The sequence below is a fragment of the Heterocephalus glaber genome, unplaced genomic scaffold (genome assembly GCF_053883595.1).
Source record: "Heterocephalus glaber isolate CG9 unplaced genomic scaffold, H.glaber_assembly_v1.0 deba00001472, whole genome shotgun sequence".
Taxonomy (NCBI): domain Eukaryota; kingdom Metazoa; phylum Chordata; class Mammalia; order Rodentia; family Bathyergidae; genus Heterocephalus; species Heterocephalus glaber.
Window position 1 is genome coordinate 61,914,574 of NW_028258315.1, and position 27,346 is coordinate 61,941,919.

The 27,346-nt window shown below is 36.2% G+C and overlaps 1 long non-coding RNA gene and 2 pseudogenes across 1 annotated transcript in view; all 3 read left to right on the top strand.

Moving 5' to 3' along the window:
- Window positions 1-27,346, top strand: part of LOC147826375 (uncharacterized) — a 147,825-nt gene that overhangs the window by 34,949 nt on the left and 85,530 nt on the right. The gene's annotated exons all lie outside the window — the stretch shown is intronic.
- Window positions 7,682-8,662, top strand: LOC101700572 (jmjC domain-containing protein 8-like; annotated as a pseudogene).
- On the top strand, window positions 9,508-26,986 carry LOC101700939 (M-phase phosphoprotein 8 pseudogene; annotated as a pseudogene).

Below are 27,346 nucleotides of genomic sequence, written 5' to 3' on the forward strand. Positions count from 1 at the left end.
GAATGCTCAACAAGCACTTTGACAGTTCCCATGTTTCAGGATGTATCATTCATACACCTCTAGGGAGAATTTTAACATTTCCTTAAATTTGGCATGAGTTTCCACTTGGGCTTCTATCATACCAGTGAAGAGATAAATATAACAAATAGCACCAGCTTACATATGATATTAACCTCTGCTAACCTGTCATTATTGTGATATGTTTCATCACTCTAGAGGCTGCTATAAAGCAATGCATTATCAGTTTTAGACAATATTACCAGTACTTCCTAGAATTTGATTTCTAAATTATTGTTCGAATATAATATGTAAAGCCAAATGTATAGTGTGCATAACCATCATATGATTGATGGGGTTTTGGATGAGCTGATTTTTAGAATATACTTTATGGGTTATGAATTTTTCCAAAGTACCACCATGGGACATGCCCAAGGCTGTGGGTTTTCTAATGGTTTTTTGGACTAGTTACACTTTTCTTTCCTTTCAAGGATAGGATAACTTACTAAGTTTAGCTTGGATGGAACCTCTTATTTTCTTTTTTTGTTTTGTTTTTTTCACTACTGTATTCTTTTTTTTTTCCTTAAATTCTTTTATTGGTACATTTTAGGTATACAATACATTTACATTTATCTTTGGATGCTTGTACCTGTACATGATGTATCTTGGTTCTTATTTTTTGCTCATTACCTGTGCACCCTTCACCCCTCCACCCTTCCCTATTTACATACTTCATTTCCATTTTCTTTTCTTTTTTCATAGTTTTCCCTTTCCATTCTTTCCTTTCCCCATCTCCTCTCACCACCCCTACCCCTTTGGACCTTTTCCTATTTCAAAGTATGAATTATTAGTTGTTAATCCTTTTAATCCTTATTTACACTCTCAGTTCCTCACACTAGAGAAACTATTCAGTATTTACACATGTGTGTCTTATTTATTTCACTTAAGAGTATGGCCTCAATATGCATCCATTTAGCTATAAATGACTCTAGTTTCTCATTCTTTATGGCTGAGTAGTACTCCATTTTATATATAAAAAAAAAAAAAAACAACTTTATCCAGTTTCCAGTTGATGGGCACTTGGGCTGTTTCCAAGCTTTAACTATTACAAACTGTGCCGCAATAAACATGGGTAGACATTTATCTCTGTGGTATGATTCTTTTAATTCTTTTGGGAAAATACCCAGCCGGGGAATAGCTGGGTCAAATGGGACCTCCAGCCCTAATTCTTTGAGATATCTCCATACTGATTTCCATAGTGGTCTCACCAGTCTGCACTCCCACCAACAATGGAGAAGGGTTCCTTTCTCTCCACACCCCTGCCAGCATTTGTTATTGGTTGATTTCTTGATAGCAGCCACTCTTTTTGGGGTGAGGTGGAATCTCAGTGTTGTTTTCATCTGCATCTCTAGAATGACCAGTGATGTTGAACATTTTTCCATATGTTTATTTGCTGCTTTTACTTCTTTGTCTGAGAAATGTCTGTTCATTTCAGATCCCCATTTTTGAATTGGGTCTTTGAATTTGGGGGGTCTGTGGAACCTCTTATTTTCTGAATGACTCTTCAATAAATTTCAACAGAAGCAGTGCAAACCAAAGACAAAGCTTGATAGTCCTTAAGAGGCTAAGGTCTTATGCTGCCATATTCACTGACCAAAGGTCAGATGGTGTGTCAAATCAACCTCCAGGAGAAAAGCAGTAAGAATTCAACATGATAGATTTTTTGGAATTATGTCTTCTGTGAAATCCTTAAGTGTCTCTCTATTGGAATATACCAAATTGCAATATACATTTTGGCATGTATCCTCTGAAGTGCCACATAGCTTTCATAGCCCAAAAATGCTTTGTTTGAAGTAGGTTTTTAAATATGCTTGTTTAATTTATTAACTTGCTATTCAATGTATTCTCTCATTTAAACTACTTGGTACATACTTGCTATGTTCTTATTGATATTTGAATATATAAATATGTATGGTATATGATATCATTCTAATATATATTAGATAATATAATGAGTATAGATGGAAAATAAAATATACATATATATATATATTATATAATCTACCAAAAAATGTATACACTCTTCAGGGAAAGCAAAATAGTATGATGTTTTTCTACCCTTGTATGGAAGACCCTAGAGGATGTCATCTGTCACAGAAAACCCACTACACTGCTTTCCCTTAGAGAAGAAATTGAAGTGCATATGTAGCAATCTCAGTGGACCAAGGTTACCCAAGTAGCAGTTCACCATACTAATAAATGTCTGGAAGCTAATGACCAATTTGAGCACCTCTTGCAATTTTAGAGGCCAAAGGTAACTTGTATTAATCTCACGATGGCTCAATAAATTTATTATTAAAATATTTACACAAGTTTTTCCTTTTCTGAAGTATGTACACATTTTTAGCAGACTCATATATATACTATGTGTATATAGATATGTGTATATATATACTATCTATGTAAGAGAAAGAGAGCCATAAATTAAACTGATTATTTCCTTTTATTTTTGGACCATTTATTCAATAGAAGGGATGAAAGTAGAGAACACAGAATGACAAATGAAATGAGATAGTTTCAGAAAGTAATAAGTATTAGAAAATACAGAGTTATCAAGAGTAAATGAATGAATATATGCATGAATGATTGGTCTAAAACTGACTGATATACACTTCTAATATAAGTTACCTCCTTGGATGAGGGTCAAAACTAAAACAAACAAACAAAAAACAAAACAACTCTGTGCTTAAACTAGAATTGTTTTAAATTTTATTTTATCATCTTGATTCTTATTATTTTAGATTAAGCTAAGATTAGATATAGGGATAGCTTGGTAAACACTACACTGGGTTGTCAAAGTGAAATTACATAATGCTGCTTCTTGGAGCTGTTTGTAAATAGCTAGCACGCTTATGAATTACATGGCCTAAGTGCTAGTCTGCCTGGAGGCAGGGAGATAGGCAGGGTGACCTCAGAAGAACTCTGCCACCCAAAGCTTCTTGTTTCCTGACTCAGCATGTAGCACAATTGCAAATTTAGATGGGCTGTAAGAATCAGCCAGTCAAGGGGCTAAAGCCTCCATAACCCTGCAGCTGGAAAATACTCTGATACTGATGTGTGAAAAGGAGGCACACTTTTTCTTTACACAGCTTGTAGCATCATTTCAGATGGAGATCATTTCCTCTTATCTCCAACATATATACTTCATTTAGAAGATTCTATAGCCTGGAGAAGTAGTCTTGTGTAGTACATTGGAGAAGACCATTAAGAGCCACACTCCAAACTGGCTCATGGTTCATCAAGAATGTTATGATCTTACACTAAAGACCAAAACAGTGACAACATGAAGGAGTTTTCTTTGGGCAAAGGCTTTTGACTGCTATAATGTAGATCAAAAATGTCCCCCAAAGGCTTCATGCTCTTACAGGCAGGCTGTGGAAATTCATGAGGGTGCTGTACTATAGTCAGTGGAATCATTCACTGGTGAGTGTACTGTTGGAAGGTGGGGGCTGGCTAGAAATGGTGGGTCTCTGGGGAAAGTATATCTTCCTCCTTGTCTCCCTGTCTTCTTCTTCTTCTCCTCTTTCTTCCTCTTCCTCTGACTAAGACATTGACCTTATCTGCAACAAAGGTCACGCTGTTCAGATTCTTTCTAAGACCTTTCATTATTAAACCTGGTCATCTATAAGTGAATGATGTCGCTCAGTTCAGATCATAGTCTACAAACTCAGATGTTCAAGAAAGGCCACATAATTGTTTAAAAATTAAAATCATTCTGACTCCAAGTTCCCATATTACCAACTAGTGTAAAGAAGGAATATTAAGGATTATTAGAGTTACTTTTTCCAGATTTGTGTAACATTCTAGAGACTCTTCAGTAGGATAGTTCTAGGCATATCCACAGGACCTGTGGTCTTTGATTACTTACATTACCCATGAGATACTTGTTTAATCAGCTCCATGATACCTTTGGATATAATTTTGTTGCATGATTCTCTGCTTAGAGAAAAGCCAGTTATGGGGAAAATAAAATTTCTGTGCTTAGGATCCCACTTCCTTAGAAATAACCCCCCCAAATTTCCTTTCATCTCTGCTTGCTCCCTAAGACACTGATAATAAGGCTTAAAGAGACCCATTCTCTCTGCTATTCCTTACTTTCCCCTAATCTTTTCTCTTTTCTTGCTCTTGAAAGTACTTACCATCATGATTGTTTTAAAGTTTTTCTAAAAGATTGGAAAAAGATTTTAAGTTTAAGTTTTTTCTGTTTTCTACCCTGTAAACATCTGTGACTAAGGCCCTGCCTTCTAGATTTTAATGAGGGAATGGAAAAAGAGAGGGGGCACCAATACAAATTCATCTCCCAGTACATTATTCTTACACAAAAACATCATAAGTGTCAGGAAATAAGAAGAAAGAGAAAGAAAGAACATTTGCTTCAGTGAAGTTTAGAAGCACTAGGAAAATATATTAAGAGATCCTTAATATTTCATATTTCTCTTCTTGACTATTTTTTAAACAATGTAATCTATCCATACCTTGTCTACATCTTCCCCTTTCTTTTCCATTTACAACTTAAAAAGTACTAAGGTAGACAAAAACCTAATGCAATTTTTATTGAAGTAAATCACCCCCAAAATTTATTTGCAATGAAGTGAAAGTCTCTTTTATGCTAAAAATAGGCATATTTCTAGCAAGTCTTTTTCAGCTGCAATGTAGTAGGCCAATTCTTCAATATTCTACATCAAAATGTTGGGGCAGGCCAGGATTGTTTGGCTGCTGAGACAGAATAACCAACGGCTGAGAGCCCATCTGTTAGGGACAGATGCAACTCAGGAAAATTAGGTGGGGGCCAGGATTGTGAGTGTGATGAGCCCCACTTGCACCTGGAAAAAGAATCTGCCACTGTGCAGGTGCCTGCGAAAAGGAACACACTTGCCATCACTGAAGTGTTTGCTATAGACATCTAGGCAGGCTTAGAATCCAGATTGTGAGATTATGGCCACAGAAAACTCTGCAGATTGTGTTTGACAAGGCTTTTAGGGTGATGTGGACGCACAGCCTGTGGGAAGAACAGATGTAGAACACATGAGTGATGAGGAAATGTACTAAATTTTGCTTGCCATGAGTAGAATTCTCTTAGGATGAGAAAAGAAGGGAAGGATGATGTCAGAGGTTTTAAGCAGTCTACAGACTTCTAGTAGGACTCAAACAGAAACACCTAAGGTTGAGTCAAGTTTATAAAGGGTTGCAAGTCTGAATGGAGCCTTGTTCTGTGATGATAATGTAATGCTAATATAACTCACATTCAGAAAGATAAAAACAATCACTGCAGCAGAGTTCTGAAGTCCTACTATTCCTTGTGATGAGTGAGTCCAGCTTTAACATTTTGAGGATCTTATAACTTTAATATGTGTGAAAATAATTGAGCCTTCTAGACCACAGACTGGCTAACTTAAAAAAAACCCTCAATTGTGAATATCTTAGGATTTGCTGGCCACATATATTGGCTGTGGTCTTTCACTGTTACATATATTTCTTTATTGCTAACTTTATAAAAGGAGTGTAAAATCTTACAGCCTTTCTTCAAAGGCTGTAAATAAACAGGAACTAGAAATTGAAAGCATTTCAAATCCAACCTGTATGTAGTCTCCCAAAACCAAATAGAATGACAGTGGAAGAAAAACCTGGAAGACCACACATCAGGGACATGTGACAAAAACTGGTGTTGTGCAAGGTCCCTGTAGGTGCACAGAGCATCTTGGTTTTCAGAGCACCTAAAAACAGCACAGAAGCAACTGTTCTCAATGGCAGGTAGGTGTAAGGCTGATGGATCATAGGAGCATGGACTGTTAAAATAGGTCTTTCATCTAGTTGGCTGTTTGTCTTTTTTTTCATGGTTTTACCTACTTAGTTAGAATTCATATGTTTTCTCTTCCAAATTCCCATGAGAGATTTTTGTCAGCAGTTAATGAGACACAGATATACCTGACTGTAGTTTCCATTACAAAATCGACACTCTGCCAGAGACAAAGCATAGTTTCCTCTATCTGCAATCGGTCTGTTTCCCTCTCCTTTATTACCCAAATCACACTTACATATTTCAGTGTGTCTCTCAAGAGCTAACTACATATACTTCTTTTTTGTCTTCTGTAGACAATTCAATTAATTATCTCTATGAGTTTGAAGATGACTTTTCTCTTCCTGGTATCTTTCCTTGTCTGTCACATACAATCAGAGTCAGCTATCTAATTTGCAGAATCCAGTGAAAAATGAAAATTTGGGCCCCTTTATTTGAACATTACTGAGAATTTCAAGAGAGAAACATTGGAACATGAAGCCAAGCCTGGGGTCCATTTGAGCCTGGGGCTCTGAACCACCCAGGTAGTGTGCCCATAAATCTGGCCCCAAATGGAAGTAATGACATGTGCCTGCTCCCATAAGAGTTATGCGAAAGGAGGTATATACTAAACTCAGTGAAGTGCATTGTGAAAAAATAATTTACAAGGCTTTGTTCAGTATTTTCATAAAGAAAGTTGCAAACTCTGCAAATGTTTTTATAAATGTGTTTTACATTTTGTATTATTTTTTCATCTCCTTTTGTGGATACACTGAAGATTGGGAAACTGGCTTTTCATTTCTTTTACCATCCTCCCCAATCTGGAAGCATGCCAATTACAGTTTATCACCCAATGGTTGCTTAATAGAAAGACTCACTAATATCTAAATGGCCAGTGGGGGAAAAAATTCCTTCTATGATGTCTTATTTCAGCCAACATAGAACTTTACTCAATTTTTTGTATTTGCTTTGTCCGTAAGAATTTTGTAAAGTTACCTAGAATTAAATCGATATGCATCCCTGTATTTATTTATACTGGATTTACTTAACATTTTTTACATCTTTTCCTAACATCAAACAAAGTTCTTTTGGCACTTAGAAGAACCAGTATTGCAAGCAGTGTTTATAGACTTGAAATAAAACTCAGGGACTAACTGAATTGCTGGCCACCTCAAAGCAAATATGAAAGTAATTCATACTGAAACATCACAGGAATGTGGACTAAGGGACTAAACAGACTATAAAGATCTTCAATCAATTTACATCATGTATGTAGACAAGTAAAAATGTCCTTAGTGTCAAAGGTGTGTGTTTGTTAGGAGATAATTGGTTTTTTCCAATTATCAGCAGAATTGTTGAAAAATACAATAACCCTTCAAAGTCTAACGAGCTGTTAAATTCGAGTAAGCTAGCAATACAGATATGGGATTTCTTCCTGTTCAATACTCCTATTGGTTTTTCCAATTCTATTGCTAGTTTTAAAATTTTACTTTGTTACTGCTTTTTTGTATCATGTCTTGGGATAACTTGAAATACACATCTTCCAAACATAGAATTATTAGACCAGTGCATAACACTTGAAGGTGATGTTCAAAGTAACATTAATAATAAAATACATAATGTTAATGTTAGGGAAATAAGGCATGGATAAACTTTCCTGCTGCAGAGAACCTGTGTGATTTATATCCATTTAGAACACTCATATTGATAAATTCATAAAACTTTTTAATGAGATGGATTTTTTGTACACAAGAGTATGTTATCTATATGTAAAGATTGCTATCATGCCTCAAAATATCGGAAAAGTCCTCTATTAACATAGATTAGGACAGAGCTACTGCCATTGGCATGCAGGCAGGGAGTTCTCAGCGTGCTGAGTGTAGGTTGCTGCGTGTAGGCGTGAGCAGTGGCTCTGCAGGTGCGGCCGCCTGTGCAGCTTGCACTCTGGCTGCTGCTGTTGGCTCAGCTCTACTGCAAGGCAGCGGACGGCTGGGGGTGGTGAGCAGCGGCGTGGGGCAGAGGGCAAGCCGCGCTGACCAGCTGTGTCTCCAGGTGGCAGGCTGGGCCGGGTCGGACTTGGCCGGGAGGAACGCTGCACCATGGAGGGCCCATCCGACCTCGCCTACCCTGACTTCGGGCAACACTACTCCTTCCTTAGGCCAGTCATCCTACAGGGACTCACAGATAACTCGAGGTTCCAGGCCCTGTCCTCATGAGAAAGTCTGTTGGCTACCTTTGGGGACCACATGGTTTGGCTCAGCACCGCCAACACCTACTCTTACCAGAAAGTGGACCTGCCCTTCCAGCAATATGTAGAGCAGCTGCTACATCCCCAAGACCCTGCTTCTCTGGAAAATGACACTCTGTATTTTTGGGGAACAACAACTTCACAGAATGGGTATCACTATTCCAGCACTATTCCCTGTCTCCATTTCATTTGCTCGGAACTGCTCCTGCTTATAGTTCTGGAATTGCAGGAGCTGGCTCTGGGGTGCCCTTCCACTGGCATGGGCCCGGATTCTCAAAGGTGATCTATGCCCCTAAGCACTGGTTCCCCTACCCACCTGAGAAGACCGCCGAGTTGCCCACCAACAAGACCACACTGACTTGGCTTCCAGATGCGTACCCAGCCTTGGCACCATCTGAAAGGCATCTGGAGTGTACCATTCTGGCTGGTGAGGTGCTGTATTTCCCTGACTGCTGGTGGCATGCCACACTCAAGCTTGACATCAGTTTCTTCATCTCCACCTTCCTTGGCTAGCCAGAAGAGGCAGGCCCATGTATGCCAGGATGTGCCCATGTACTGGTCACAAATTGTATTACAGGAACAGTGGCAGCAATGGCAGCTTCAACCCAACCCACTCCCATCTGCTTTTCCAGCCCAGAAAGAAGACGAGAGGTTCATGGCCTGGCAAAGGCTATGCTGAAAGGAGAAGCAGTCCAGAGCCAACCAGCAGAACTGATGGGGGCAGGAGCAGCAACACAAATTCTGTACAGGAACTGGAGCTTTTGCCTTAAGACTTTCCTGAGCCAGGATTATCAAGCAGGGTGGAGCAATGGGCCTCAGTAGCCCTCCACCCAGCCGTTCTCAGAGATGAATGCATTGATGACCTCCTTCATAGCCAGGTTTGGGATGAGCTGTTCCTAGGTCAGGGGGCTCTGGGTCACAGGATCAAAGTGGTCCACATGCTGGAGTGGCAACAGGGTCAGGGTGCTCCATGTGTCAGTCTGGGCCTCCAGCCCCGGTGCTGAGGCTCATAGCCCCTTACCCTCAGATGTTCCTCAATGTCCTTTCGGTCATAGGTGATGCCACTTGGTGTGATACAGGGTTCCCTCATCAGCTTGAAGCTGATCTTGCCACACACACAGTTGGGGATATGTCGCTTCTATAGCACATAGGGACAGTGTCAGGGACCAGGAAAGGAACACTGCCTCAGCACTTGCTGTTCACGGCCTTCAGAGAAAATGCTTACCTTTCTCTTTTCATGTACCTGAGCGAAGAGCTCATCCATGTCTGCCATGTATTTATCCTGGAAAGAATTGAGTACTGTGTGTGGGCCACTTTAAAATTCTTCACACTTAGAACACACATACCGAGATGAACCAGGGGCATTGTTGCCATAGTGCCATAGGGACAGATTCACCTGTGGGCCAGGGCATCCTCAATTACATGCATGCGCACACATAGAGACCCTCACGTGGGCCTAGGGCACCCTTATGTGCTTGGCCTCAATGCAGGCCTGCTGAGCTTGGATATGGCCATCATCCTCGTCACCCTAGTGATTTTGCTGACACTCTTCCAGCTCCCCGAGGATCACAGAAGCTGGTCAGAGATGAACCTGGGCAGGAGATCAGAGCCCACTCCCACCTCAAGCTCTTCCCTGGCAGCTTCCTGTGCACCTATGTCAGCCTTTCAATAAACACTTTTGTTGGTAGAAAAAAAATAGATTAAAATGAATGCAAAAGCTCAAAGACCTTAATCTAAAATTGTTATCAGATTGTTCCCTAGCACTTAAGTAATTTAAAGATGATGAAACTAGTTTTCTCTCAAAACACTTCTTGAGCATTTTAAATTTGTAAAACTGAGTTATTTCCAGGGTATCAATGAATCAAAAGAGATGATGCTTGTCTTAAAAGAGTTTAACGTGTTGAATAAAGAAAGGTCATATAAAAATTTAAAAGAATGATGATATATGAATTCTAACTAAATTCAAGAATTTTGAAGAAGGAGACATTTTCTAATTAACAGGGAAGGAAGAGGCTGTTTTGTTGAATACACATTCATCTCTTGTTAACTAAGATTTTTTTTGTACTTCATTTTGTATTGTTTATCCTGGATATATGGTCAATTTACTTTGCTTTATTACTTTCTCATTTGTTTAGAATTTCTGTTCCTATTATCCCTTAATGTCATTATCATTCATGATAGATGTTAAGGTTGTAGGAAGTAAGAACAATGTTTGTTAAATTTATTTTCTGTACAGTTTAGTTTAGAGACTGGAGTTTCTGATTTGTGTGTCCTTTTCCTTTTAAAAATAACTTGTAAGACATTAAACTCTCTCAAAATGATCTATACTTCATAACTCAGGTATAAAAAATCATATTTCATGATTATTCTGGCATATACACAGTATAGAGTCAGAGAATATCTGAAAAGAGCTTTGCAGCTTACTGTCCTAAAATTTTTACTAAGGTCTTTGAAGCGCATTTGTGGCCAGTGTCCCAGTCAGGTTGCAGTAGATGAGACAGAGCTGCTCAGGGCAGCTGGACAGTAGCTTCCCCTCAGGGAGATAGGCACTTAAAACAATTCAGGACAACCCTGAAGCAAGTCCACAGGGCTATGAAGAATGCATTTTGGAATTATGGGAGGAGGATTGATTAATTCTTCATGGAGAAGTCAGGAAAATCATTGCAGAGGAGGTAATTTTTGAAATGGATTTTGAAAGAGTGGAATTTCACCTAGCAAAGATTAATGGCATACCATGAGAGGGAGCCTTATGAGCAAAAGCAAGGAAAACTAAAAACTACTGTGGGATGGTTTCTTTGATTTTAATTTTGCAATTTTCTTTCACTGGTTCTTAGATCTCTTTTTGTGAGGGTTCACGGGGGCATTGAAAAATGATTTTTTTTCTTAAATTCTTTTATTGGTACATTTTAGGTATACAATAATTTACATCTATCATTGGGAACTTGTACCTTTACATGATGTATCTTGGTTCTTATTTTTTCCCCATTCCTAGCCCTCCCTTCCCTATTTATAAAGACTTTGTTTCCTTTTTTTCCATTTCTCATAATTTTTCCTTTCCCTTCTTTCCTTTACCCTACCCCTCCCACTTCCCCTACCCCTTTTGACCTTGAAAAATTATTTTAAGAATATGGTGAGGAGTTTGGTTCTGAGAGACAGTAAATACCTCCCTCGTCCCTACCCTCCATTTCAACTGGGAAGCTCCCCTCATTCAATAAACCTATGAGATACAGGTTTTTGGTTTGGTTTTGTTTACTAGGTTTCTTGTTTTTTGTTTTGTTACTGTTCTTTAAGCTGCCTTTGCCTCGCAGAGTGTTCTGGGACACATGGCATACCAGGAAACACAAGCAGTCTATCCCCGAAAGCTGGTCCTTGAGCACAAGAGATACAAGGAGGAAAAGAGATGGACTTACTCATTAGGCCAATGTCATCCTTAGAAGCACTGTGTGTTTGCTTCAGCCTCCTAGAAGCCAGAGCCCTGGGAACCTAGCTCTACTTTTTTCTGAAGGTGGCTTGCTTTGTTTGCTGAATCGAGCTACAACTGATGTTTGTTGTCTGCAACTTTGATATAAGGAAGGAGGTGGGTCCCTTGAGAATAAGTAGAAACAAATAAGGTTGTGGCAAGGTAAAAGTTAAAGTGAGGGCTTGAAGTAAAATCATAGCCGACAAAGGTGGTGGGAACTGGAGGAGAAAGCTACTTTCTGGAGCTTCTTTTTAAAATTTTTCCATTGATCCTTTATAAATCTTCTTTAGTGATTCATGAGTAAAGTTACAAAACTGTATCTGAGGGCCAGGAAGGCATCAGAAATCTCTCCAGAGTTGCTTAAATTGGAAGCTTGATGAATGTTGACTAAGTCTTTATATTAGAATAATTGTCTATAAGTTTTGATGCATTTTAACATAACTCGCTGAAGTAATTTCAGAATAAAGCTACATATTATAAATTAAATGTGCAATTTCTCTCCAAATTTCAGCACTTATTGGCTTTCATTCTCCTTCATTGCTTCTAGGCATACTAAATGAGTCTAAATTTGACTTTCATCTTTGTTAATTTGTCTTAAATCAATTTTTGATTGAATCATTAGTTATTAATGTCACTGCAATTTTCACCTTCTATTGGGATTCCAATTTGGAAAAAAATATTCTATGTTTGTCTTAAATTGTTTGAGGATTTGCTTTTTGAATAGATGCATGTGTACTTGAAAGATGAACTTTTAAACAAGTGCAAACAAGAATCCAAGCAAAGCTGGCTGTTTGAAAATAATTTACTAATTTGTTTGTATTGCATGCTTTAGAAAATAATTTACCCCAGTCCACACAAAAGGTGCTTTAAAAAAATATTACTAATAAGGTAGCTGCAGAGAGTACATTTCCACTGCAAAGAAGGTTTTAACAACGACAGTGTCTTTGTTGATATAGTTTGATTTTTATAATGGGATTATTTATTTATTTATTTATTTTTGGTGCTGGGGATCAAACTTGTGACCTTGCACCTGCAAGGCAGGCGCCAGAACCACTGAGCTAAATCCCTGGCCCCTCTATAAGGGGATTTTTAAATTGAATAAACAGTTTTATTATATATGTTGTAGTTTGGTGGGTGTTATCTCTAGAATGATGGTGAATATTGAATTAATATTTTGTTCAATGCCTACTCCATATGAAATGTTTTTTACATATGTAAAGGATTAACCTTGTCCTCAGGAAGCATACACTGCAGTAGAGGAGTAAACAGAATACAATCTGTAACAACACATCTTGTAAGACAGGGAAAATACAGCAGCGATTCAGAGTTCTAATTTGCATCAAATTGAGGTAATCAGAAATGACTTCTTGAAAGAAATTGCCTTTGAAATGGTTCTTAAAGAATTTTTCCAGAAAAATTTCCTTTTTCTGAGAAAGGAGAATAAGCAATCTAGGAAGAGAGGACCAAATCTGCTGTCATCTAATAGTTACAGGATGAGATAAAAATGAAGAATTTAAAGGTATTTCAGGTCAGCCTTAGTTGTTCCTTGGACCAGCATGTATAAGGTTGGAGATTGAAGTATTACACCATCACCATAATCACCTTCCTGTCCTCATCCTCTTCCCCAGGCTTGTGTAGATTGGAGTTAACAAATAAGAATGAACAGATTTGTTTTTTCTCTATTCTTTACACAAACCCATTTCTAGCAACCTTAAGTGAGGAAACTGAGAAACTGTTTAAGGAAAAAAAAATAAGTCATTGAATTTGAATATATAGAATGTTTTTAAAACAATAAGGAAAGTTGTATTTCTTTTGTTTTCTTGGGCAGAAGGACAATTGAATTTGGAGGGCTAAATGAATCTCACATGTTCCCAGAATTTTTTGGGCAGATTCATAAGGAGATTTGTGAGTCAGGAAGACTCATTTATTACCAAAATGTTAGGCTGTATCTAAAAGGAACAATAATGGAGGTGGTTAATATTTGATGTGGCTCTATTTAGAGAATATCAAAACATTAAGCATCCAGGCTCAATAATACAGACTTAATTTGTATTAAATATTACAGTTCTCATCTACTTCCTTATTTTGTTTTCACAGTATTATAAGATGGTAGACATGTGTGTCCTATTTATTTCACTTAAGAGTATCACCTCAATGTGCATCCACTTAGCTATAAATAGGACACACATATATAAATACTGAATAGTTTCTCTGGTGTGAGAAACTGAAAGTGTAAATAAGGACTAAAATGTATAATAGGTAATGTGAAATAGGAAGAAAAGGGGCAAAGGGGAAGGAAGTGGGAGGGATAGGAAAAGGATAGAAAGGAATGGGATTAATATGAGAAAATGGAAAAATAGGAACAAAATCTTTGTAAATAGGAAGGAATGGAAGGGTTGAAAAGAGGGCTGGGCAAGGGTGAAAAATAAGAACAAAGAGAGATTATGTAAAGGTGCAAATTTCCAATGATGAATGTCATTATATTGTATACCTAAAATGTGCCAATGATTAGAATAAATAATTGATAATGCAAAATAAGAAGAAAAGGTCCAAAGGGGTAGGGGTAGTGGGAGGGGCAGGGGAAAGGAAAGAAGGGAAAGGAAAAATGATGAGAAATGGAAAAAATGGAAATAAAGTCTTTGTAAATAGGGAAGGGTGGAGGGGGTGAAGGGAGGGCTAGGAATGGGGAAAAAATAAGAACCAAGATGCATTATGTAAAGGTACAGTTCCCAATGAGAAATGTAATTGGGTTGTATACCTAAAATGTACCAATAAAAGAATTTAACAACAACAACAACAAAAGATGGTAGATTGGTGAGAAAGTTTTCTCTCCTCTAAAATGAGGAGAGAAATTTGAAAATAAAAAGGAGTGAGCTATAGTCACTGAGTTAGTTAATAGCCAAGGCAAATATTTAAGTAGCACATTTAGCTCTGGTTTTACTGTTTTCTGCTTTAAAAATTAATTTTTTCCTTTAGATCTGCAACAGTTATTGCCTCTCTAAACTTCCTTAGTCCTGAAGAAAAATGAATTCTGGAACTGTTTATTTAAAGTTGTAGAATAAATAATATACACACATTTTTACATTGTTCAAAATATGTACATGTACATCCATGCAATTAGAAATGAAAAGGATGAAATTAGAACAGACCCAGCAGAAATCCAGAGGATCATCAATACCTACTTCAAGAACCTGTATGCCAATAAGATGGACAACACAGAAGAAATGGACAGATTCCTAGATATGTATGAATCACCAACGTTGAACGAAGATGACCTAAAAATTCTAAACAATCCAATAACAATCAATGAAATTGAAAACATATTAAAAACTTACCAACTAAGAAAAGCCCGGGTCCTGATTGCTTCACTGCAGAATTCTAGAAGATATTTAGAGAGGAACTACTGCCACTACTGTTTAAGCTCTTCAATGAAATTGAAAGGGAAGCAATACTCCCAAACTCATTCCTGGAAGCAAACATCACCTTGATCCCCAAATCAGAGAAAGACCCAACTGAAAAAGAGAACTATAGGCCAATCTCACTAATGAACATAGATGCAAAAATCCTTAATAAGATACTGGCAAATAGAACGCAGATTATCAAGAAGATCACACACCCTGATCAAGTGGGATTCATCCCAGGGATGCAGGGATGGTTCACCATATGCAAATCAATAAATGTAATACACTATATCAATAGAGCCAAGGACGAAAACCATATGATCATCTCAATAGATGCAGAAAAAGCATTTGACAAAATTCAACATGCATTTATGATAAAACCCTACAAAAAATTGCAATAGATGGTCTCTACCTCAACCTGATAAAAACCATCTATGAAAAACAAACATCCAATATTGTACTAAATGGTCAAAACTGAATTCCTTCACACTAAAATCAGGACCAAAACAAGGATGTCCACTATCACCACTCCTGTTCAATATAGTTTAGGAAACATTAGCCATGGCAATTAGACAAGACAAAGAAATAAAAGGAAGAAAGATAGGAAAAGAGGAAGTCAAATTGTCATTATTTGCAGATGACATGATACTCTACATAGAAGACAACAAGAGCTCCACCAAAAATCTTCTAGACTTAATAACCAAACTCAGTAAAATAGCTGCTTTCAAGGTTAACACACAAAAATCAATAGCATTCCTCTACACCAATGACAGACTCACTGAGAGAGAAATAGGACCAATAATTCCTTTCACAATAGCATCCAAAAAACTGAAATACCTAGGAATCATCCTAATGAAAGAAATCAAAGACCTCTTCTCTGAAAACTATAGCACTCTAAAAAGAGAGAATGAAGATGACAACAGAAAATAGAAAGACATTCTTTGCTCCTGGGTATGAAGGATGAACATAGTGAAAATGGCCATACTTCCAAAACTGCTATGTAGATTCAATGCAATCCCAAGTGAAATCCCAGCAGCATACTTCATGGACCTTGAGAAAACAATCCAAAACTTCATTTGGAACAAGAGAAGACCCAGAAAAGGAAAAGCAATTCTAGGTAACAGAGACATGGCAGGGGTTAACACAATCCCCAACTTGCAACTCTACTACAAAGCTACTGTGATAAAAACAGTATGGTACTGGCAAAGAAACAGATCTGAGGACCAGTGGAACAGACTAGAAGATGCAGAAATAATTCCAGATACACTCAGCCACCTCATCTTTGACAAAGGAGCCAAACACTATCACTGGAGGAAAGATAGCCTCGTTAATAAATGGTGCTGGAAAAATGGGGTTTCAACTTGCCAGATACTAAAACTAGACCAATATCTCTCACCATGCACTAAATTAAAATGGAAGTGGATTAAAGATCTAAATATTAAAAGAGAAACACTAAACCAGCTGGAAGAGAGTTTAGGAAGAACTCTTGAAGACTTTGGTATAGGAAAAGATTTTATGAACAAAACCTCAGTTGTCCATGAACTAGCACAAATGATCAACAACTGTGTTCTCCTTTTACTAAAAAGCTTCTGCACAGCAAGAGAAAAAAAACCCAACAGCGTGAAAAGACAACCCACAATTTGGGAAAATGTTTTCACCTGCTGTCCCTCAGACAAAGGTCTACTATCTCGAATCTATGAAGAACTTAAAAAAATCAGACCTCCCAAATATAAAAACCCAATTTGAAAATGGGCATCTGAAATGAACAGACATTTCTCAGACAAAGAAGTAGAAATCGCCGATAAACGTATGAAAAAAAATGTTCAACATCACTGGTCATTCGAAAGATACAGAATGAAAACAGTGCTGAGATTCCACCTCACCCCAGAAAGAATGGCTGCTATCATGAAATCAACCAGTAACAAATGCTGGCGGGGGTGTGGGGAAAGAGCAACACTGTTCCACTGCTGGTGGGAGTGTAGTCTGGTGCAACCACTGTGGAAGTCTGTATGAATATACCTCAAAGAACTAGGACTGGAAGTCCCATTTGACCCAGCTATTCCCCTGCTGGGTATCTTGCCCAAAGAATTAAAAGAATCATACCACAGTGATATATGTGCACCCATGTTCATAGAAGCATTTTGTAATAGCTAAAACTTGGAAGCAGCCCAATTGCCCATCAACTGGAGAGTGGATAAAGAAAATGTGGTTTTTTCAATAAAATGGAGTACTACTCAGCCATAAAAAATGAGAAATCGGAGACATTTATAGCTAAATGGATGCAGATTGAGGCAATACTCTTAAGTGAAATAAATAGGACACACATGTTTAAATACTGAATAGTGTCTCTAGTGTGAGAAACTGAAAGTGTAAATAAGGACTAAAAGGTATAATAAATAATGTGAAATAGGAAAAGGAGCAGAGGGGAAGGGGAAGTGGGAGGGGTAGAGGAAAAGGAAAGAAGTGAATGGATTTAATATGAGAAAATGACAAAAAAGGAAACAAAGTCTTTGTAAATAGGGAGCGATGGAGGGGTTGAAGGGAGGGCAGGTGAAGGGGGAAAAAATAAGAACCAAGAGTGATTATATAAAGATGCAAATTTCTAATGATGAATGTCATTATATTGTATACCTAAAATGTACCAATAAAATAAAAAAAACAACTGGAGGTTTTTCATTTAAAGTGTGGTGTGGGGCTAAAGAGTCTATTCTGACAAATTGCTCAATCTGCCAACACCCTTGGCCCACAGTGCACTCAGCAGAAATGATGTGAGGACGTACTGGGGAAAAGGATGTTGTGGAGGGTGGGTAATGGGAAGTCAGTGAACCAGAAACAAAAAGAACTTGGGGTTAGATTGAACTTTGCCACTTGTTATTTGAACTATGACTTCTTCAATTAGCCACCAAAATCTGTTTTATCTCTCTGGTAATTTGATATAAAAATTCCAGTATGTTTTAGTTAAATCAGATATTAAAGTTCAGAGTTCACTGATAAAATGTGTGCACTCAGTTTGTCACATCTGAAAGAGTTAAATAAATATGTGGAGCAGGCAATACCCTTGATTTTGTACAGTGCCTTGTTTCGGGCAATAAATTACGTGAACAGTTAGAAACTCGAGTTTAACCTGAATTAATTAATGTAGAAAATATCATAGCATCCAAGAGTGTGTACACAGAGAGAGTTCAGCTATTTAAATATGATTACATAGAAAAAAATAAAAAGAAAAATCCTATTAATTAGCATTTGTCTCTGAGAGGAAAATTACAGATATAGGTTTTTTTTTCTTTTACCTTTTCACAGTTCTTCAAGTTTTATATATATTCTATGAAAGAGTGAATATAACTTTTACAAAATGAAAAGCAATTAAACTTTAATTAGACTGAAAACATGGTTACTTTCCTCTGTGCAGATTTGGGATATATTGTAATCTTGCAACATCATAACAGAAAGAGAATATAGTGAGCTAGTAATCAATTTCTACTATTTACCAAGCACTAAGTCCCTTCCTTTACATGTATGAGCTCTTCAGGTTAGCCCTGTAAGTTAGCATTATAATAGGACATCTCCACAGCAGGAACAAGTATTTTTACTATACACATAAGATCTCATTTTGCCTCTGCATAAAATCCTCTGATTTATGTCCCATCACCTGATAGTCTACACTTGGAAGCATCTCCAAGTTGTGGGCACATAGGCTGCTTGCCTGTCTTTTTATTATTTATAACAACAAATATTTTAAAAGGAAGTTTTGTTGTACTATATATACATTCACTATGTTTGCTGTCCAACAGAATTCCTGTTCACTCAGTGTGACCCAGAAAACCCAAAAGGTTGAATACAGGGTGTGGGTAAAACCAGGCCCTGCTAGCCTTCTCCTACCTCCTTTCTTGCTATGTCTATTCCAGCTATAGTGACCTTGTTTCTATTTCTAAAATCCTATCAGTTCCATTCTCACATGAGTGGCTTTGTACTACCTACTGCATGTACTGAAATATTCTCCCTCCCCAGCATACATAGTTCAGATATGTGTTCAGTTGTGGAGTTCTCAAAAATAGTCTTCAAAGCTCTTACTTTTAAATATAGTATTCATCCTTCACTGGTATCATTAAATTTCTTTATAGGAGTTAAAACTACTTAAAATTTAATCACATGTGTTTTATTGGTGTAAGGTCTTATTTTCTACTTGAAGTTGAACTTCCAGACAGGGACTTTATCTTTCTTAGTTCTAGCTAAAGACCTGACAGAGAGAATGTGATAAATTTATGGACTCGGAGTTCTGCTGCTCCTTCCTTCATTTCATGAATTCCAGTTAGCTTAGGACCCAGCCTTATATGTGTGTACATGTGTGCAGTAGGGGTAGTCCTGGAAAGGACTCAAATCTGTCCAGTTTTCAATCTCAGCATACTCCTCAGGACCAAGGGGATAAATTATAGAAAAATGAATTTTATTTTATCATCCTCAATGTTGTATCCAATGTCATTGGACTGTGGAAAAAAATGCCAAAAAAGAATACATACCATATATCTTTGTATTCACTTTGCTCTGTCAGCGTCAGGTATGGGTGTGTTCTGCACTTTTGTGGGAAAAATAAAATTTCAGTTGCTTATTATTAATATTTTAAATTTGAATTAGTCAATAAATTCATTTATCTTTAAATTTGGAATATTTTCTTCTTATCTTTTTAGGTGAATGAACACTATCCTACTTAAAACACAAAGCTGAACATAAAAATTCTACTTTGTGGAGTAGTCAGGACCCTTTGTTCTGAAAAGCAATCATAATTGAGATTCCTGTGTTAAAGAATAAACATCAGATATTGGCTTTCTGTGGCTTCTGGGATGTTCTGGGATGGAAAACATTTCCTTCTGAACCATATGGTATATAGAGTCCAGATGCTGCTGAAATTTTAATATGAAAAGAGCTTTGCAAATGATTTTTGGTGGTAATTCTATTATTTAGAAGTCTTGAAATGAGTTGACCAGGGTAAGAATCTCTGAGACTATATTTAAATCTGTGATTTGTTATAGAACACTGAGAAGTATTTAAGGAAAACAAATGGAGGAAACTATGTAGCATGGGAAGGTAAAAACAAAACTCTGGGATTACATTCTTGAAACTCATAGAGTTTCCAACAAAAGGCTTAGAGCAAAAGTGATTTTCTCTGCATTTTTTTTTTTGGCATCTTCTGCAGTAGCAGTAATTTTCTAAGATCAAACTGGGATTCAACTGGCATTTTATTATGTTTATTTTGCAGCATAAAAAAGATGAGTGCTAACATATTTATTTAGCAAGAAGAGATAGACCAGTCATCCAAAACATACCAGAAACTGAGATCCACATTTCAAGATTGAATGATAAATGTTTTTTTTTTAGTATCTGTCATGCTATCACAATTTACTTCAGTTCATTAAATTGCCTGAATAATTATCGATTACTATTATGATATGATGAGCCGTCAGACATTTCTTAAAGTCTTCACAATTCATAAGCCACAATAAATCTCTTATTTATCTTCCTGCAAATCCTCCCTTTAATTCAATAGACCTTTCTTATAGTAGTAGGACTTTGATGGTTATAATAGCCTTAAAGATATGCTATTTGTATTTGTCCACCCCAATTTGCTGCTGATAAAGTACAGTTTTTGTTGAGAATACAAATTGTAATGCAAGAGAGTTTTCTCCTAAACTAATCAGGAAAATAAAGTTTGAAATTTTAATAAAACTTATAGATAGCCTCAATTTTTATAGCACCTTTCAGAACAAGATTTTGAGGATGTATTTGCTATCAGTGTCAAAATGGTAATAATCTTGCCTTCCTGTTAGGGTTTTTATGTCATTAAGTGAAATAAAATAAGTAGATCAGTCAGGATTATTTTAAGCAGCATCTAGTACAAAACCAGCTGAACTGTGTTTAAATACGTAAGGGGTTTCTTTATCTCATATTAGAAGAAATGGGCAGGATGCTATAAGTGTTCATTGTTGTCACTAAGGCCTCAATCCTTCTGTCTATCTTCTCTGAAATCCAAAAGACCTTGGCTTTTGACTTCACATAAGAAAGATGGCTGTTGTATTTTCCAAATTGTGTCTGTGTTCTGGAAAAAAATAATAATGGCAAAGTGTAAAGACTGAAAGCAGTGGCCCTAGATGAATGTTTCCTATTCAGAAATTTTGCTAGATATTCCACTAAGTGATTTCCTCTAACCCCTTACATCTTAAGAAACAGATCACTTAGCCACACTGTGCTAAAGTGAGCTTTCCAGTTTCTATTATAGAAGAGTGAAGGAAAGAAGTGAGTTGTAAATGGTTTTTAGATGTCAAATTGACTTGGGACCTTAAATACTGTTTTCCGTAAAGTGCCAGATGCCTATTATGACAAGCACAAGGACAACAGAAATGTTTTTAACTACTATGTAATGCCCTCCGGCATGGTCTTAATATAGGCCCTTGATAAGGAAAATACAATGATAATTTTAAAGAAGAAAATTAGATAATAAAAATATATAATGTATATGAAATACTTACTGTTCAATAGTCATTTTTCTAAGCATTTTATATGCTAACTGAATAAAGACTTCTCACAACTCTACAAAGTTTCTCATGAAATTGTGACACCTTCATTTTATGGGTGGATGGCATGAGGCATAGAGAAGTTACAGTGGTGACTAAGTGGGGATTTTGCATCCAGGCAATCAGATCTCAAGTCCCTGCATTAAACTGTTTATAAGACTATTATTGGGACTCTATAATTTATAGCACTATAGGGCACAAGGCAAGAAAGATAGTGCTCAAAACTTCTTTTACCAAAGGAAAAACTGGGGCCCTGTGAGAGAGTTGTCATGGCCAAGGTCAACCAGGTTTTTAGGTTAAAAAAGTTTTGATAGTGGAAGTGAGGCTCCTCACATGTAGTTACCATCCTCTTTTCTATAGAATAGAGCATTCTAGTTAATCATTAGGTCAGCTGCTACCAGAATGGTGAATATTACAATAATGATAAATTATTGTTTCAGGTGTACTTGAAATCTACAAAACTATTTTTAGGAAATGGTTTATATTTCACCAGTTCTTACATAAAATTATTTGTTAGATTTAGAGACTTGCACATATTCAGGTAAAAAAATAGCAAGAGTGTTTCATAGGTGTTCATTGTGTTTTATCTTGTTTCATATCAGGAGGCCATAAAATCAGGTTTCTCCACTATTAGTAACACTCAGTCAATCATATAAGTTATAATGATATGTGCACATTTTTTTCTATTCTTAGCTGCGTTTTTCCCTTTGGGATGGTTAAGCACCTGAGAGGACATGGGGATTTCCTTGGTCCTGGACTGATAGTTGGTTGAGAAATCTTTCATAATTTTAGCATCCATTGGTTGCCTTTTTATTAATTGATGATTTCTTGGGAGGATAGAAGTGTGCTTTGGTTTTGTTTTTGTTTTTTTTTTGTTTTATGGTTCTAGGGATTGACCCCAGAACATTTACACCAAACTACATTTTCAGCTACTTTTTAAAAAATGCCTTATTTTGAGACAGGATTTCACTAAGTCACTAAGCTTCTTAGGTTGAGTTTGAACTTGGGGTCCTCTTACCTCAGCTTCCTAGAGTGCTGGGATTAAAGATGTGCGATTTTTAAATCCTATCTTTTCTTTAATTTAATTGACTGATTTTTTTAACTAAAGCAGCACTTTTTCTCATTAACTAAGATGAAAAAATCAGATCAAATCCTCATTTCATTTTGTTAAAATTTTCAAGATAAGAAATTTATTTGATAATTACCTCCAGTGAGATTAATTTGTGTGTATGTGTATATGTGTATTTAGTTTGGATTTTTTTGTTTATTTGTGTGTTTGTTTTTACTGTTTCTCACACAATTTTCTTAAGGGTACTGTTATGGACTCATGAGCTTTTATTTATTCAATATGTTGCAAACTCCTAGGAAATTTAAGAACAAAAAAGCTGAAAGACACATGCAATGAGGCGATTCCAGATTTAAGACGTTCTGGGAAAATAATTTCCTTGTTCTTTTTCAGAAAGTCAATATAATATAAAAAATGAATAGTATATGTCAAAAAAAATAAAGAGACACAAATTCAGTGCATGATCCAAGTAAAATGTTAAATTTTAAATATGGACTAAATATTAACTCTTAGAAAAATGACATGCTATTTTTTAATGTCATAATATTATTGAGGTTATATAGGAAAACTGCTTTATTATAAGAGATATACCCTAAAGAATTTAGGGCTAAAGAATCATGATGCCTTCAGTTTATATATAATTAATTCTACAAAACAGTTGTAAACACACAGTTAATTATATATAAACTGCAAGTATCTAGACAAAACAAATATGACAAAATGTTAAATATTGAATTTATTTTAAGAGTATAGAGAAGATCATTTTTCATCATTTCAACTTCTCTGCATCAGAAATTTTATATTGAAAGCCTTTGGAAAATAATTGACTATGGCTGCTTTGAAAATGTCACATTTTCTTAACCCATTAGTCTACAGTGTCTTATAAAATATTTGTTTTGCCTTAGAGGATTAATTCAGTATTCAAACTGACAGGCCTGGAGCCCTTTACTCTGCTTTAATTAGAATAATAAGATTTCAATCTGATTTATATTTTGAGAATCTGCTTATGGGTTATTTTTGAACAAAATCTTATGGTAACTGAAAAATTTGTAATACTCTAGGAAAAAAGTCATAAATTTAGTCACAGATTCCTTCATAAAATTTGTCCCAAAGTAATTCAAGATTTTGTAAAATATAACATTTTCCTAAAATCAGTGATTTGCATACCTGATTAAGAACCTTATAACAGAGATTGGCAGGAAATAAGTGGTAAATATTTTAGGCTTGGTAGGCTATTCAGTCTCTATCAGACTTTTATAACACTGCCTTTTTAGAGGGTGAAACAGCCACAGAAAATATACAAATGAAAGAGTATGGCTATGTTCCAGTAAAATTTTATTTACATTAACAGTTGCAGGCCTTATTTAGTCCAAAGATAGAATGTTTGCAGACCTTTGTAATTATATTAAAATATAGTGGTAGTTTTTGTGATGCTATACCATAAACCCTGTCTTTTCAAAAATCTATCCTCATGTTGTTTTCTTTCTGTAGAAATTTCTTCCCTCTCCAATCAACTAGTTAACTACATATTATTTTTAATTTCTCCCTTATGTGTCACATTCCCAGGAAAAGTTCCTTGATTGAATCACTGCCTGAGCTACATGCTTTTATCTCTTATGTAACCATCACGCATTTATATGATTATCAGATTAATTCTTAAAATGATTGATTAATGATCACCTATGGTGTAAGTCATTGAGGAAAGGAACAGGTTCTGCTTTGCCCTGTTGTTGACATTCACTAATTAGTTTTGCAACCTTGGCACTATTTCACCACCAAACTAGTATGGCACTGGCACTTAGTAGGCACTAACAATTTTGTTGATTAGATTAGTTATTGAGCTTCCAGACTTAGCTCTTATTGTACTTTAAATGCAAATAATAGGACAGAAGTTCAAAAGACATAAACAGTAAATACATTAACTGTATCCTAGAATAAGTTTTTCTCCTCCCTCCTTAAGCCCTTGTCTTTTAAGTTCCAATAAAATCAGAGCATAAGAATTTCAGCTAAAACCTACTAGTTAGGATCCTACAATTTTGGATAGATATTTTTGGGGAATCTTTTAATTTTTTACCATATTTGCAAAGTTTTAAAGTTTGAGTAATGGTGTAGCCAGAAGTGCCTCAGTGACTGAAACATGACTTTTATCATTTTGGTTCACTTTTCAAAGAATTTTATCGCATTTATTATGTTAAAGTAAAAATCCAAATTTTAGTACATGGTCCATCAAACTCTCCACCACTTGTTCAAAATATCTGATCCTGATTATTAGCCACTTAATTTTGTCATTCTACTACATAAATCCTTGCTCTTGGTAAATCAGTTTGTTTTTGTGCATCTTATTTTTGAATATTTTCCAATTTCGTAACTTTCTATACTCTGAGCTTTTAAGTGAATTTATTGCTTTAATTACCTCATACTTTATAAATTAATTCAACTGCTAATTTTTCATGTAACTAGTATGTTATTGTATAATTTACCACAAGCTGTTATATAGTATATGATACAGTGAAAATTTAATGACAATATTTTTATATTGAAATATTTTAAGAGGGAGTTCAGATGACTAAGATAATTTTTAATAGTTTCCATATTTCCTGCAAATGATCAATATGTCTTATCAACTTATGTTATTTTACAACTAACCCATAATTTAGCTGAAATGGGTCTTTATTATCCTACTTAACTTACATAAATAGCTATTTGTTGATTTTTATTTTTTTAACTTAACTAAGATTTAATACTAGTATCTTAGAGAGTAATATGTCTGTGAAGATGGCACTTCTACAGTTTATGTCCTTAAGGTTTGGTGTTTATGAGACAAGATATGATTAAGATATTTATTCAAGATAAAGTTTGTGTTTGTCTATTTAGAACCAAGAAAATATCAAAAGGAATGAAAAAGGTCAGCTTCATTAAAGTAAGCTCATTCCAAATGAGCTAAATCTCATTTTCTACCACACTCATTCTTCTTTAATGGCCAGAAAAAAGAAAATATATTTCTTCTTGCATCCTAATGGAAGATGAAGAAAGAAAGAAGAAAAACCTCAGGGCACGACATTTTTATATTTATTCACTGAGACGAGGTCGTCCATCTCTTGTTTAAGCTACTTTCTTTACTAATTGGTGAAAAGAGGGGAGATGATAGATGCCCTTTTGGTGTTATTAAAAAATGATTTAAACTTTACCCAGTTCTGCCCTCAGAAGCCTGTTTCATTTTTGTTGATTTGGATTCTATATCTAAGGAGAAATTAGAGCAGTGATTTCAGACAAGACCAGAAAACCAAGGGAAACAAGTACTCATGTAAAGAAAGGAGAACTACAAGAGGCAAAACTGACACTTGGGTGCACGTTGCTGCAGGAGACCAGCAGGAGGGGTGGGACAGTGTTTCCAACGGATGAGAATTCCGACAGCAGGCAACAGATTTTGAGTTTGAGCACGGACCTCCAGCTGGAATGGATGAAATCAGATTTTCAGTGGCACCTTGAGGGGGAAGATGAGGCTTTTGGCAGCACAGATACAATTTCAAGTCATTCATTGAGGGATGCTGTGAAAAATGGGGATTACATTTCTGTAAAGGTTGTGCTTAACTCAAATGAAGAGTATAACTTGAAACAAAAGTATTCCAGCAGGATGACGCTAGTGATGTTTGGCGCAGCGGGAAGGCAAGATGACCTTGGAGTCTCCTCAACACCAAAGACGCAAAAGTGAACAGGTGGAGAAGAATAGGTCTATGGCCCTCGTCCACCCCACTGAGAAGAACTTTTTAACCACAGTGGCTATTCTTTCGGAAGCGGGAGATTTTGTAAATGTCCAGCAGAGTAATGGTGAAAGAAGGCCTGTAAAAGAGGAAATGTGGACATTATTTGGCTTGTAATCAAATGTGGAACTGACTGTAACATTTTGTCCAAGCGCCAAAACTTGCACTGCATTTTGCAAAGCAGTGTAAGGATGTGCTAGTGTACAACTTGCTGAAGGGCCACTTGGAGAAGCTTTCAAGAGAGGCCAAAGAGATAATCTGGGATTACTTTAAAGCTCACCTTGCTCTATTGGAAGCTATTTTTCCAATAGCATGTCATTGACTCTGTAAGGGGCCAGAATTCTCAACAGATTTCAATTACAAACCTCCACATAACATGCCAGAAGGTTCTGGCATCCTGCTCTTTATTTTCCATGCAAACTTTTTGGGTAAAGAAGTTATTGATTGGCTCTGTGGAACATATAGTGTACAAGCGGTAGTTTTAAGTGATTAGTTTCAATGTCCTGTTTTTTTCAGGATAATCATTTTGTTTACTCTTTCAGTCCTGTTTCAGGACCCAATAAACTCTTCATAAGGTTGACAGAAGCACCTGCTGCCAAGGTTAAGCTGCTGATAGGTACATACAGAGGGCAGCTCTGTGACCAAACATGATTGGGATGACATTTTCAGACAAATATTTATTGATCTCTTTGAATCAGTTTAGAATTCTGGCACACCTGAAACTTTCAAGTGTAATTTCATCTGTAAACCTCTTGAGCTTGTCATCTGTTTTGGTCTGTAAGATCAATGTTGTGGCTCTAATATATATAAAATATAGATGTAAATAATTGTGCCAGTGTTCTGAAATCTCAGCATTGTATCAAGGCTGCATATTTCATATTTTACACAACATGGAATAGTACCATAGGAAGATTAATTAAGAAAATTAAAAGTTTTAAAAAATAACTTTGAATTTTCTACTGGTCTTGGTGAATTTCCATGTTAAAAAGACAAAAAATATGTAGGTGCCAA